Source organism: Oncorhynchus masou, chromosome 18, assembly GCF_036934945.1.
Source record: "Oncorhynchus masou masou isolate Uvic2021 chromosome 18, UVic_Omas_1.1, whole genome shotgun sequence".
NCBI lineage: Eukaryota > Metazoa > Chordata > Actinopteri > Salmoniformes > Salmonidae > Oncorhynchus > Oncorhynchus masou.
Window position 1 is genome coordinate 22,510,449 of NC_088229.1, and position 15,248 is coordinate 22,525,696.

At 46.5% G+C, this 15,248-nt stretch overlaps 1 pseudogene; it reads left to right on the forward strand.

Annotated features, from left to right (window-relative positions):
• LOC135504238 (segment polarity protein dishevelled homolog DVL-1-like) overlaps window positions 1-14,107 on the forward strand; it is a 49,090-nt pseudogene extending 34,983 nt beyond the window's left edge.
• The last annotated feature ends 1,141 nt before the right edge of the window (window positions 14,108-15,248 follow it).

The window sequence follows — 15,248 nt, forward strand, 5'->3', positions numbered from 1 at the left end:
GTCCAACCACTTGTTCCTTTTGTCCAACCACTTGTTCCTTTTGTCCAACCACTTGTTCATTTTAAAGACGTGATCTGTGAACATGGACGTTAACTGTGTGCTTGTGTTCCCCAGGTGAACGATGTGAACTTTGAGAACATGAGCAACGATGACGCTGTGAGGATCCTGAGAGAGATTGTCTCCAAAACAGGGTAAGAGCAGTACTGTGTTACAATGCAGGATTGTTAACAATAACCCAGAAAACATTTCAAGCGATGTTCAAATGTTGCGTGTGAACATGGTCACAGGTCAGGACAGACAGTCAAAGAACATGGCTGTTGGGTATTTACAGGATTTAAAGCTGAGCGATGGTAAGATTGGAGTATATTAGTATTTTATTAGAGGTATCAGTTGATGCTGATCTCTGATTGGATAACAGTGGGTTTGTATTTTAAACAGCTCCTGCATGATTGACTATTGATTGACTATTGTATTGTAGTAATATTTCTCTCCATAAATCTTGTAGTTCAACCAATCATTTCCTTTCCTCTCTATTGTTTCCTCTTGTTCCTTTAACTGTGCAGGAGCTGTAGAAGTGAGTAGAATATGTATGTATTGTAACTGATGGTCTCCCCATGTGTTCTCCAGTCCTATTAGTCTTACTGTGGCCAAGTGTTGGGACCCGTCTCCGCGAAGCTACTTCACCATCCCCCGGGGTAAGACACTCACCGATGTTCCACCAACAACAGGTTATTACCACTTACAAACAGGGTTCTCAAACTCTGCTGGAAACTCACTTTAGAAACGTTTTAAATACTTTTTGAAATGTTTTGAAAATCTCAGTGTTTGTGCTTATAAATTCATGTAGAGTAGAAGTTTCACCACAAATACTGGCTAACTCACAGTATATGATGGAGGTTATGTGTTCTAACTGGCTGTGTGTGTGTGTGTTATGTTATGTTTGTGCAGCTGAACCAGTGAGGCCCATCGACCCTGCTGCCTGGATCTCCCACACAACTGCCCTGACCGGACCCTACCCACACTACGGTATGACCACACTATGACCACAGTCACACACACAAACTACTGCAATCACTAGACATAGTTGCACTCTCACAGTACTAGAAAGGCCACATACAGAACATGTTGTCAGTCACTGTCTGTGAATGTGCTGTGTCTCAACCTCCTCTCCCCTTCAGAATTTGACGACTTGCCGCTATCTGCGAGTAAGACGGACATATCAACCATCGTCAAGGTGATGCAGCTGCCTGACTCTGGTCTGGAGATCCGGGACAGGATGTGGTTGAAGATCACCATTGGCAACGCTGTCATCGGTGAGAGGGACTGGGGGACACTGATTACTACCAATAATGTACCATTTAAATGTATTAAATAAGGGCTTAAAGTTTGACTTGAAACAGCAATCACTTCCCTTACTGTTAAACTGTGATGTCTTTTACAAAACATTTCTTTGATAGTGTCAACATAACATCTACTTGCTTGATGTGGTGTAGTTAGTATATGCTATCAGTATTATAGGGTAATATAATCCTGTATGAGTGTGTGCTGTTGTAGTGCAGACTACAGTCTTCTTATCCTGTGTGTGCTGCTGTGTCACGTGGTGGACTGGCTCTACTCGACGTTGTGAGGTTGTGATTCAGACTACAGTCTAAAACAGTGTGTTGCTGTGTGTGTCGCTGTGCCAGGTGCTGACGTGGTGGACTGGCGCTACTCGACGTTGTGAGGTTGTGATTCAGACTACAGTCTAAAACAGTGTGTTGCTGTGTGTGTCGCTGTGCCAGGTGCTGACGTGGTGGACTGGCTCTACTCGAGGGTGGAGGGCTTCAAGGACAGGAGAGATGCCAGGAAGTATGCCAGCAGTCTGCTGAAACATGGTTACCTGAGACACACCGTCAACAAGATCACCTTCTCAGAGCAGTGCTACTACACCTTCGGAGACCTCTGCCAAAGTACTGACACTGAGCCACTTTGACAGTCATATATTATCTACTGGATTGTATCGTTAGAAGTGTATTTTTACTTGTGTTAAGTGTACTGTAGAGTCCAATGTGTTAAGTGTACTGTAGAGTCCAATGTGTTAATTGTACTGTAGAGTTCAATGTGTTAAGTGTACTGTAGAGTCCAATGTGTTAATTGTACTGTAGAGTCCAATGTGTTAAGTGTACTGTAGAGTCCAATGTGTTAAGTGTACTGTAGAGTCCAGTGGCAGAGTGTTTTTTTACCTGTCATGGAGGGGCTACCTCACTAACTCTCTCTCTCTGTCTGTACGTCTGTCTCTCTCTCTCTCTCTCTCTCTCTCTCTCTCTCTCTTTATTATCTCTTGCTCTCTCTTTCAGACATGGCGTCTCTCAACCTGAACGAGGGTTCCAGTGGTGGGGCTCTGAGCAGGACACCCTGGCCCCCCTCCCTCCCCCTGCCACCAACCCGTGGCCCCTGGGGGGTCAGCCATTCCCCTACCCCCCCTTCCCCTCCGCACCTGCAGGCTTCCCTCCGGGCTACTCAGACCCTTGCCACAGTTTCCACAGTGGGAGTGCTGGCAGCCACAACAGTGAGGGTGAGTCTGCAGGTCAGGGCTGCTAACTCTAACTTCCTCATCAATATGAATGGGTCAGAGTGGATGACTCATTTGACCATATACTGTATGTCACCAAGTTACTTTTCATGACAGCTAATGTCAACTGTTAACAAACTATTGTATTTAAATTCCATAAGGCATATGGCTGTTCAGGTTAGCCTGCTCGGCCTGCTTGGAAATTAAGTTGACATAAGATGTCACACGCACAGAGATACATATTTATTTAATAGAGGGTGTTCTAAAATGGTCTTATATTGTCAAGGTCGATCATGATTCAACATGGTTCATGCAGAGGACAGCTCTTCAGTACTGGGTGTGTACACTAAGGACCGTATCCGCTTTTGGCTGATTATTGCTTGCACGAAATGATCAAATGAGGTCCCACCCTCCCAACAATTCTTGAACTATATGTTGTTTGATTTTAACACGACACTACACATTACATTGCTCTGTTTCTGCTGCACGGTTTGTAATCGTTCCGACATGGTACTGCACTGAGGGAGAGTGGCATCAGGGTGGGGTGGTAATAACTAGCCTGCATGGAGATTTTTGGTCTTTTGTTTCACATTTGTCATCGTATTGCTCCTCTGTCTGATTTCCAGCTTCTGTTCAAATCACTATGAAGTCAATCATCCAGACGTTGTCATCACATGTTTTTAGTCATCTCCCATTATTTCAAAAGGATTCCCATTGCATTCAGACCTCATTGTCCTGGACTGTTCTGATACAGTAATACAGTTCCTTAGGGCTGAAGAGTCGTCAGGATGAGTCATCAGTAGGACAGTTGTAGGACTGAGGGCATGTTTACATCTCATCTTCATCTTTTACATAAGTTGTTTTATTCCCTTTCATCTTTTGCTGCATGTCTTGATTGACATTTGCAGTGTTTTTTTCATTTGGCACTTCCAGGCGAGCATTTGTGGATGTTCATCATGAGAATGTGTGTGTGTGTGTGTGTGTGTGTGTGTGTGTGTGTGTGTGTGTGTGTGTGTGTGTGTGTGTGTGTGTGTGTGTGTGTGTGTGTGTGTGTGTGTGTGTGTGTGTGTGTGTGTGTGTGTGTGTGTGTGTGTGTGTGTGTGTGTGTGCGTGAGAGAGAAAGAGAGAGTAACAGGACATTTGTTGGCGAGTATCTGAGGACATTTCATTGCTCTAACTCATCATTCAGTGAGTTTGCTGTAAAGTAAGTCAGGCTGCAGTTGGACCAGAACAGGATAGGGGATAGACTAGACTGAAATAAAGGGAGCCGCTCTGGGTTAGATGGGGCTGGGCTAGACTGGGTTTGAAAAGGGTAGGCTGGGTTGGGAGCTGACAGCAGTAGACAGGCTGGGTTGGGAGGTGACAGCAGTAGACAGGCTGGGTTGGGAGATGACAGCAGTAGACAGGCTGGGTTGGGAGCTGACAGCAGTAGACAGGCTGGGTTGGGAGGTGACAGCAGTAGACAGGCTGGGTTGGGAGCTGACAGCAGTAGACAGGCTGGGTTGGGAGATGACAGCAGTAGATAGGCTGGGTTGGGAGCTGACAGCAGTAGACAGGCTGGGTTGGGAGGTGACAGCAGTAGACAGGCTGGGTTGGGAGCTGACAGCAGTAGACAGGCTGGGTTGGGAGGTGACAGCAGTAGACAGGCTGGGTTGGGAGCTGACAGCAGTAGACAGGCTGGGTTGGGAGATGACAGCAGTAGACAGGCTGGGTTGGGAGGTGACAGCAGTAGACAGGCTAGGTTGGGAGGTGACAGCAGTAGACAGGCTGGGTTGGGAGGTGACACGCTGGGTTGGGAGGTGACAGCAGTAGACAGGCTGGGTTGGGAGGTGACAGCAGTAGACAGGCTGGTTTGGGAGGTGACAGCAGTAGACAGGCTGGGTTGGGAGGTGACAGCAGTAGACAGGCTGGGTTGGGAGGTGACAGCAGTAGACAGGCTGGGTTGGGAGGTGACAGCAGTAGACAGGCTGGGTTGGGAGGTGACAGCAGTAGACAGGCTAGGCTGGGTTGGGAGGTGACAGCAGTAGACAGGCTAGGCTGGGTTGGGAGGTGACAGCAGTAGACAGGCTAGGCTGGGTTGGGAGGTGACAGCAGTAGACAGGCTAGGCTGGGTTGGGTGGTGACAGCAGTAGACAGGCTAGGCTGGGTTGGGAGGTGACAGCAGTAGACAGGCTGGGTTGGGAGGTGACAGCAGTAGACAGGCTGGGTTGGGAGGTGACAGCAGTAGACAGGCTGGGTTGGGAGGTGACAGCAGTAGACAGGCTGGGTTGGGAGGTGACAGCAGTAGACAGGCTGGGTTGGGAGGTGACAGCAGTAGACAGGCTAGGCTGGGTTGGGAGGTGACAGCAGTAGACAGGCTAGGCTGGGTTGGGAGGTGATAACAGTAGACAGGTTAGGTTGGGTTGGGAGATGATAACAGTAGACAGGTTAGGCTGGGTTGGGAGGTGATAACAGTAGACAGGTTAGGTTGGGTTGGGAGGTGACAGCAGTGGACAGGTTAGGTTGGGTCGGGAGGTGACAGCAGTAGACAGGTTAGGTTGGGTTGGGAGATGATAACAGTAGACAGGTTATGCTGGGTTGGGAGGTGATAACAGTAGACAGGTTATGCTGGGTTGGGAGGTGATAACAGTAGACAGGTTATGCTGGGTTGGGAGGTGATAACAGTAGACAGGTTAGGTTGGGTTGGGAGGTGATAACAGTAGACAGGTTATGCTGGGTTGGGAGGTGATAACAGTAGACAGGTTATGCTGGGTTGGGAGGTGATAACAGTAGACAGGTTTTGCTGGGTTGGGAGGTGATAACAGTAGACAGGTTATGCTGGGTTGGGAGGTGATAACAGTAGACAGGTTATGCTGGGTTGGGAGGTGATAACAGTAGACAGGTTATGCTGGGTTGGGAGGTGATAACAGTAGACAGGTTATGCTGGGTTGGGAGGTGATAACAGTAGACAGGTTATGCTGGGTTGGGAGGCGATAACAGTAGACAGGTTATGCTGGGTTGGGGAGATGATAACAGTAGACAGGTTATGCTGGGTTGGGAGATGATAACAGTAGACAGGTTATGCTGGGTTGGGAGGTGATAACAGTAGACAGGTTATGCTGGGTTGGGAGGTGATAACAGTAGACAGGTTATGCTGGGTTGGGAGGTGATAACAGTAGACAGGTTATGCTGGGTTGGGAGGTGATAACAGTAGACAGGTTATGCTGGGTTGGGAGATGATAACAGTAGACAGGTTATGCTGGGTTGGGAGATGATAACAGTAGACAGGTTATGCTGGGTTGGGAGGTGATAACAGTAGACAGGTTATGCTGGGTTGGGAGGTGATAACAGTAGACAGGTTATGCTGGGTTGGGAGGTGATAACAGTAGACAGGTTATGCTGGGTTGGGAGATGATAACAGTAGACAGGTTATGCTGGGTTGGGAGATGATAACAGTAGACAGGTTAGGTTGGGTTGGGAGATGATAACAGTAGACAGGTTATGCTGGGTTGGGAGATGATAACAGTAGACAGGTTAGGTTGGGTTGGGAGATGATAACAGTAGACAGGTTATGCTGGGTTGGGAGATGATAACAGTAGACAGGTTATGCTGGGTTGGGAGGTGATAACAGTATACAGGTTATGCTGGGTTGGGAGATGATAACATTAGACAGGTTATGCTGGGTTGGGAGATGATAACAGTAGACAGGTTATGCTGGGTTGGGAGGTGATAACAGTAGACAGGTTAGGTTGGGTTGGGAGGTGATAACAGTAGACAGGTTATGCTGGGTTGGGAGATGATAACAGTAGACAGGTTAGGTTGGGTTGGGAGATGATAACAGTAGACAGGTTATGCTGGGTTGGGAGGTGATAACAGTAGACAGTAGAGAGGTTATGCTGGGTTGGGAGATGATAACAGTAGACAGGTTAGGTTGGGTTGGGAGATGATAACAGTAGACAGGTTATGCTGGGTTGGGAGGTGATAACAGTAGACAGGTTATGCTGGGTTGGGAGGTGATAACAGTAGACAGGTTATGCTGGGTTGGGAGGTGATAACAGTAGACAGGTTATGTTGGGTTGGGAGGTGATAACAGTAGACAGGTTATGCTGGGTTGGGAGGTGATAACAGTAGACAGGTTATGCTGGGTTGGGAGGTGATAACAGTAGACAGGTTATGCTGGGTTGGGAGGTGATAACAGTAGACAGGTTATGATAACAGTAGACAGGTTATGCTGGGTTGGGGAGGTGATAACAGTAGACAGGTTATGCTGGGTTGGGAGGTGATAACAGTAGACAGGTTATGTTGGGTTGGGAGGTGATAACAGTAGACAGGTTATGCTGGGTTGGGAGGTGATAACAGTAGACAGGTTATGCTGGGTTGGGAGGTGATAACAGTATACAGGTTATGCTGGGTTGGGAGATGATAACAGTAGAGAGGTTATGCTGGGTTGGGAGGTGATAACAGTAGAGAGGTTATGCTGGGTTGGGAGGTGATAACAGTAGAGAGGTTATGCTGGGTTGGGAGGTGATAACAGTATACAGGTTATGCTGGGTTGGGAGGTGATAACAGTAGACAGGTTATGCTGGGTTGGGAGGTGATAACAGTAGACATGTTATGCTGGGTTGGGGGGTGACAGCAGTAGACAGGTTTGAGAGGTTAGGCTGGGTTGGGAGGTGACAGCAGTAGACAGGTTATGCTGGGTTGGGGGGTGACAGCGGTAGACAGGTTTGAGAGGTTAGGCTGGGTTGGGAGGTGATAACAGTAGACAGGTTAGGATGGGTTGGGGGGTGACAGCAGTAGACAGGTTAGAGAGGTTAGGCTGGGTTGGGAGGTGACAGCAGTAGACAGGTTAGAGAGGTTAGGCTGGGTTGGGAGGTGATAACAGTAGACAGGTTAGAGAGGTTATGCTGGGTTGGGGGGTGATAACAGTAGACAGGTTATGCTGGGTTGGGGGGTGACAGCTGTAGACAGATTTGAGAGGTTAGGCTGGGTTGGGAGGTGATAACAGTAGACAGGTTATGCTGGGTTGGGGGGGTGACAGCAGTAGACAGGTTATGCTGGGTTGGGGGGTGACAGCAGTAGACAGGTTTGAGAGGTTAGGCTGGGTTGGGAGGCGTGTGTAACTCTGTTGTTCCCTCTGTTTCTGCTGGGCAACGGTAGACTGATGGACCAGGTAGTCCCTGGACTCTGGGGATCCGGTAAGCTAACAGCTAACCCACTCGCTACCCCTCTACTTCTCTGCTACCTGTACCTCTCTACCTCCCTCTCTCTCTACCTCTCTACCTCTCCCTCTCTCTTTCTCTCTCTCTGTCTCTCTCTCGCTCTCTATCTCTCTCTCTCTCTATTGCAACTTTTTATCTTGCCTCCTCTCTTGCTCTTTGCCCTCTCCTCTCTCTACATCTCTTTTTATTTCTGTCTCTCTTTAGATATATATACAGTGGGGAAAAAATGTATTTCGTCAGCCAGCAATTGTGAAAGTTCTCCCACTTAAAAAGATGAGAGAGGCCTGTAATTCTCATCATAGGTACACTTCAACTATGACAGGCAAAATTTGAAAATAAATCCAGAAAATCACATTGTAGGATTTTTAATGAATTTATTTGCAAATTATGGTGGAAAATAAGTATTTGGTCACCTACAAACAAGCAAGATTTCTGGCTCTCACAGACCTGTAACTTCTTCTTTAAGAGGCTCCTCTGTCCTCCACTCGTTACCTGTATTAACCTCTTGAATCTCCCCATCCCGGATCCGGGATCGTGACTAAAGCCTCAGGCTCATTAGCATAACGCAACGTTAATGATTTCTGAAAATCGCAAATAAAATGAAAATAATGCGCCTGCTCTCAAGCTTAGCCTTTTCTTAACAACACTGTCATCTCAGATTTTCAAAATATGCTTTTGAACCATAGCAATGGACTAATTTGTGTAAGAGTATGCTAAGCTAGCTTAGCATTTTGAGTAGCATTTAGCACGCAACATTTTCACAAAAACCAGATAACCAAATAAACAAAATCATTTACCTTTGAAGAGCTTCGGATGTTTTCAATGAGGAGACTCTGGGTTGGGGGGTGTTTTTCCTGAAAGCGTCTGTGTGTAGGAGAAATCGCTCCGTTTTGTACATCGCATTTGGCTACCGAAACGAACCGAAAATTCAGTCACCTACAACGTCAAACTTTTTCCGAATTAACTCCATAATATCGACCGAAACATGGCAAACGTTGTTTGGAATCAATCCTCAAGGTGTTTTTTCACATATCTCTTCATTGATATATCGTTCGTGGAAGCCTGTATTCTTCTCTAAATTCCATGGAAAAATACTTGCAGCTGACTTTTGCGCACCAATTTCGGCGCAGGACACCGGGCGGACACCTGGTAAATGTGGTCTCTTATGGTCAATCTTCCAATGATATGCCTACAAATACGTCACAATGCTGCAGACACCTTGGGGAAACGACAGAAAGGGCAGACTTACTCCTCTCGCATTCACAGCCATATAAGGAGACAATGGAAAACAGAGCCTCAAAAATCCTGCTCATTTCCTGGGTGCCGTCTCATCTTGGTTTTGCCTGAAGCTCACGTTCTAGGGCACGCACAGAAAATATCTTTGCAGTCCTGGACACGTCAGAGTGTTTTCTTTCGAAAGCTATCAATTATATGCATAGTCGAGCATCTTTTTGTGACAAAATATCTTGTTTAAAACGGGAACGTTTTTCATCCAAAAATGAAATTGCGCCCCTAGAGTTCCAAGAGGTTAATGGCACCTGTTTGAACTTGTTATCAGTATAAAAGACACCTGTCCACAACCTCAAACAGTCACACTCCAAACTCCACTATGGCCAAGACCAAAGAGCTGTCAAAGGACACCAGAAACAAAATTGTAGACCTGCACCAGGCTGGGAAGACTGAATCTGCAATAGGTAAGCAGTTTGGTTTGAAGACATCAACTGTGGGAGCAATTATTAGGAAATGGAAGACATACAAGACCACTGATAATCTCCCTCGATCTGGGGCTCCACGCAAGATCTCACCCCGTGGGGTCAAAATGAGCACAGGAACGGTGAGCAAAAATCCCATAACCACACGGGGGGACCTAGTGAATGACCTGCAGAGAGCTGGGACCAAAGTAACAAAGCCTACCATCAGTAACACACTACGCCGCCAGGGACTCAAATCCTGCAGTGCCAGACGTGTCCTCCTGCTTAAGCCAGTACATGTCCAGGCCCGTCTGAAGTTTGCTAGAGAGCATTTGGATGATCCAGAAGAAGATTGGGAGAATGTCATATGGTCAGATGAAACCAAAATATAATTTTCTGGTAAAAACTCAACTCGTCATGTTTGGAGGACAAAGAATGCTGAGTTGCATCCAAAGAACACCATACCTACTGTGAAGCATGGGGGTGGAAACATCATGCTTTGGGGCTGTTTTTCTGCAAAGGAACCAGGACGACTGATCCGTGTAAAGGAAAGAATGGATGGGGCCATGTATCGTGAGATTTTGAGTGAAAACCTCCTTCCATCAGCAAGGGCATTGAAGATGAAACGTGGGGCCTCCCGGGTGGCGCAGTGGTTAAGGGCGCTGTAATGCAGCGCCAGCTGTGCCATCAGAGACTCTGGGTTCGCTCCCAGGCTCTGTCGTAACTGGCCGCGACCTGGAGGTCCATGGGGCGACCCACAATTAACTGGCCTAGCCTCGTCCGGGTTAGGGAGGGCTTGGTCGGTAGGGATGTCCTTGTCTCATCGCGCACCAGTGACTCCTGTGGCGGGCTGGGCGCAGTGCACGCTAACCAAGGTTGCCAAGTGCACGGTGTTTCCTCCGACACATTGGTGCGGCTGGCTTCCGGGTTGAATGTGCGCTGTGTTAAGAAGCAGTGTGGCTAGGTTGGGTTGTGTATCGGAGGACACATGACTTTCAACCTTCGTCTCTCCCAAGCCCGTACAGGAGATACAGTGAGACAAGATAGTAGCTACTACAACAATTGGACACTACGAAATTGGGAAGAAAAAGGGGTAAAAAATTCCATCAAAAACACAAACAACAAAAAAGAAGATAAAACGTGGCTGGGTCTTTCAGCATGACAAATGCTCTAAACACACCGCCCGGGCAACGTAGGAGTGGCTTCGTAAGAAACATTTCAGGGTCCTGGAGAAAATCCCAGCAACAGCCCCAAGAAATCACTGCTCTAGAGGAGATCTGCATGGAGGAATTGGCCAAAATACCAGCAACAGTGTGTCATTGCCAACAAAGGGTATATAACAAAGTATTGATCAAATACTTATTTTCCACCATAATTTGCAAATAAATTATTTAAAATCCTACAATGTGATTTTCTGGATTTTTTTTCTCATTTTGTCTGTCATAGTTGAAGTGTACCTATGATGAAAATTACAGGCCTCTCTCATCTTTTTAAGTGGGAGAACTTGCACAATTGGTGGCTGACTAAATACTTTTTTTGCCCCAATGTATATATACACACCTTGTTCTCCTCATACCATAGCGTTTAAGGTTATTGTTTCCCGTGCTTCTCCCATGCCTCTCCCTCTGAGTGTTTGAGTGTATGCGTGTGTGAAGGTGTGTCTCCGTACTGTTTCTGCTCCTGCAGCTGTGTCTGTTTGACTCTCCTCTCCTGACTGTCTGTTCTCCCTCTCTGCACCTGTGGGCATGTGTTGGTTGGTACTGTGTTGCTGTAGTCTCTGTCAGAGATGTAATGATTCAGGAGGATCAGTTCAGGCCAAGCCTTGCACTATCATTCTCACTGCTAGGGGGCAATCATTCACCACTTTACCCAGTACTGTTGGGCTCATTGCTTATCGAAAGGTGAGGGAAATGTTTGATCATGATGATAATGTTGTACACCTGTATCAGTACGATCGTTTTCATCTTTCTCTGTACAATTAAACACTGGAATACTGAATGGATGTCTTTCTCTGAGAACAGATCATAAAAGCACCATTTGTGGGGCTATTGCCAATGCAGTGCTCCAATGTTAAAATGTGATGATGCAGGTGTATCGTTACATTTGTATCAATAAAATGCAGAGAGGAATCCATAGTCAGCATTGATAGGTGATAGAGTGGCATCTCAACCTACTGGGCAAAAACTGGTTGAATCGACGTTGTTTTCACATAATTTCAACAACAAAAAGTTCAATGTGATGACGTCGAATCAACATGGAAAACTGATTGGATTTGGGAATGTCATTCTTTCACCCAACTTTTAACCTAAATCAAATTATATGAATTGTTTTGTTGATTTCACTTTGAATTCAGGTTAGTTGACAACTAACCAAATGTAAATCAAAACTAGATGTTGGACTGACGTCTGTGCCCAGTGGGAAGTCGGTCTGAGATTTGCAGGAGAAAAAGCCAGGGAATTATCATGTGTTTGTCTTTGACTGTTAACAACTAGGTCTGTATAGTGGATGGGAATTATAATGATTGTTCAACCACCATGATTATCACAGCAATGGCAGCCAATTCAGCGACCTGTTCAAAATCAGCAATAAGTAGCTGCTGAGGTGGAGCTGCTGATGTGTGTCTGGTGTTGTTAAACCAGGTGAGAGACTGCCCAGGTGACGTGTGTGTGTTTCTGTCCTCTCCTAGGAAGCAGAAGCAGTGGATCCAACCCCAGTGTGGGTATTGGGATAGGGAAGGGCCCTAGCCGACGCTCCTCCCCACAAGAGAAGGGTCACCGATCCACATGCAGTGAATCCGAGCCACCGGGCATCCTAGGGGCGAGGCGCCCTGGTGATAGGTCCGCCAGCCAGTTGAGTCATCACAGTAGCCATGCCCACTCCAGCAACAGCCACGCCCGCTCGGGTTTCAGCCATGCCCAGTCTCACAGGAGCCACTGTCAGTCCCAGAACAGCCACGCCCACAGCCACGCCTCCTTCACCTACAAACACGCCCCTTTCACCCAGCCTGGGCTTGGCTCATGTGGCCACAGTGAGCGAAGCCATGCCTCCTCCTACGGCCCCCCTGGCCTGCCCCCCCCATACTGCCTGGCCCGGTTGGCCCCTAAGACCTCCGTCATTAGCAGCACCCCTCCCGGGGCCCCCCCGGTACGGGAGCTAGGAGCCGTCCCCCCTGAGCTCACGGCCAGCCGCCAGTCCTTTCAGCATGCTATGGGCAATCCCTGTGAGTTCTTTGTTGACATCATGTGACAGACAGGACAGTGCCTTTTAAAAACTCGCAGAGCACAAACAACTCCCCTGTCCAACTGCCTGACGCCTGTCCTTTTCTTCTTTACCTCTCTGCTACTGACTATCCCTGAGTTAAGAATGTAGACGCTGGTCCCCTCCCTCCCTCTGATGTTGGAGCAGGGGAAGACAGCAGACTAGAGCACAACAGAACAGATGAGAGTCCTGCTATCACACAAACATACAGAGCCTCAGTGTCTGAACTGGACCCCTGCCAGCTCCTTTGTATTGACGTGACGTGTACAGTTTGTAAAATCGATGTGAGTGGTGTTCAATATGGTGATCCTTGTGAGCTGCCACACAGACAGTCCAGTCCTGAGAGCATGTACTTACTCTATGTGGAGTACAACTACCTGCTGTTTGTAGAACCTAACATCCAGGCTAACTGACTGGGTCTGGATCTCAATCCCCCAGACCCACCCAGAGCCCTTTACACAAACTTCCACTGTTTAGCCCATAATACCAAAACTCCTGCTCTCACCGATCTTATCCCGTATGAAGCTGGTCCCCCTACATAATATGTCATGGTCTCCCTGAATACCGGATAAGAGAGCATATCAGTAATCTAACTAGTCAAAGCTAGCCTCAGCCCATTTGACAGCCCTTGTATTTGTCCAACTTCATAAGGGAGGCACTGTAGCCAGTTGTTAGTTTCAATTGTGGGGGTCGTGTATCTTGCCAATGGTCTAAAGGGAGAATCCATACACTGGAGAAGTTTAGTGATATTTATGTGATCATGATGTTGCATTGATGGTCAGTGTCATACCTCTCTCTATGACACATTTACAATCACACATGGTTTCCCTCTCTGTGACTCAGTGGCCAGGTTATGGCCACTGTCCTAGCTGTGCTTTGTCCAATGTCTCATTAATAATGCAGTCAATTGACCCGTGACCTCCACAACAGACATGTGTTTGAGGTATACTACCTGAAACAGAACTAAGCTGATCATCACCAGTTAAAGACAACAGGGTCGCTGAAAGTGGATGGATGTCCCCCTCCAGTCATCAGTGTTGACTGAATCAGAGATAACCAAAGCTTCACACAGTGAGGTGTGTAGTTCTGTACAGTGTAGGTATTGTTCTGTGATATCACCAGATGATTTCTGATGAAAAATTATTATTTTGAAACAAATGAATACAGCTGTGTTTGAGTCGACCGACAACACACAAATGGTGTGGTGCATAAGACCTTTCTATCACGACACTGTCCTAATTATTTGAGCACTTTTTCATTGTCTCGCTCTCTCTCTGGCCCTTTAGTATGAAACACTGTTTGCAATCAAAGCTTCGTCCGTCATTTTGTTTCTTTACAAAAAGAGGAATAAATTGTACATAGAAATGTATTATATATAAGAATAAAAAAATATATATGTACAAAGATTTTGTCTGTTTTTCTCTTCTAAAAAAACAACATTGTGAACCGTGCTTTTTAGTTGTACGTACAGAAACCAGAAAAAAAGGTTGGTTAGACAACTTTTAACTGTATTACATGATGCTAAGTGTTATATGCTCAATGGTAGCCAATAGTCATAATTGCATTTACATTATTTAACCAGCAGTAGGAGACATCCAGCCATCAGGTATTTATTGTTACATTTGTTCTATTCCATATTCACCCATTCTAGTAAAACATTTGTGAAATGTTAAATTTGTAGAATACATTTAGAAATAGCGTGATATGAGTGTTTTCAGATCAACATGAAATGTGTCCAAAAAGACTAGGCCAGATGTATAGAGTATCCTTCTGAGACACAGCAAAAAAAAATATTTTGGAATTATTATATAAACTCAGCAAAAAAAGAAACTTCCCTTTTTCAGGACCCTGTCTTCCAAAGATAATTCGTAAAAATCCAAATAACTTCACAGATCTTCATTGTAAAAGGTTTAAACACTGTTTCCCATGCTTGTTCAATGAACCATAAACAATTAATGAACATGCACCTGTGTAACAGTCGTTAAAAAACTAACAGCTTACAGACAGTAGGCAATTAAGGTCACAGTTATGAAAACTTAGGACACTAAAGAGGCCTTTCTACTGACTCTGAAAAACACCAAAAGAAAGATGCCCAGTGCCCCTGCTCATCTGCGTGAACGTGCCTTAGGCATGCTGCAAAGAGGCATGAAGACAGCTGATATGGCCAAGACAATAAATTGCAATGTCCGTACTGTGAGACGCCTAAGACAGCGCTACAGGGAGACAGGATGGACAGCTGATCGTCCTCGAAGTGGCAGACCACATGTAACAACACCTGCACAGGATTGGTACATCCGAACATCACACCTGCGGGACAGGTACATGATGGCAACAACAACTGCCCGAGTTACACCAGGAATGCACAATCCTTCCATGAGTGCTCAGACTGTCCCCAATAGGTTGAGAGAGGCTGGACTGAGGGCTTGTAAGCCTGTTGTAAGGCAGGTCCTCACCAGACATCACCGGAAACATTGTCGCCTATAGGCATAAACCCACCGTCGCTGGACCAGACAGGACTGGCAAAAAGTGCTCTTCACTGACGAGTAG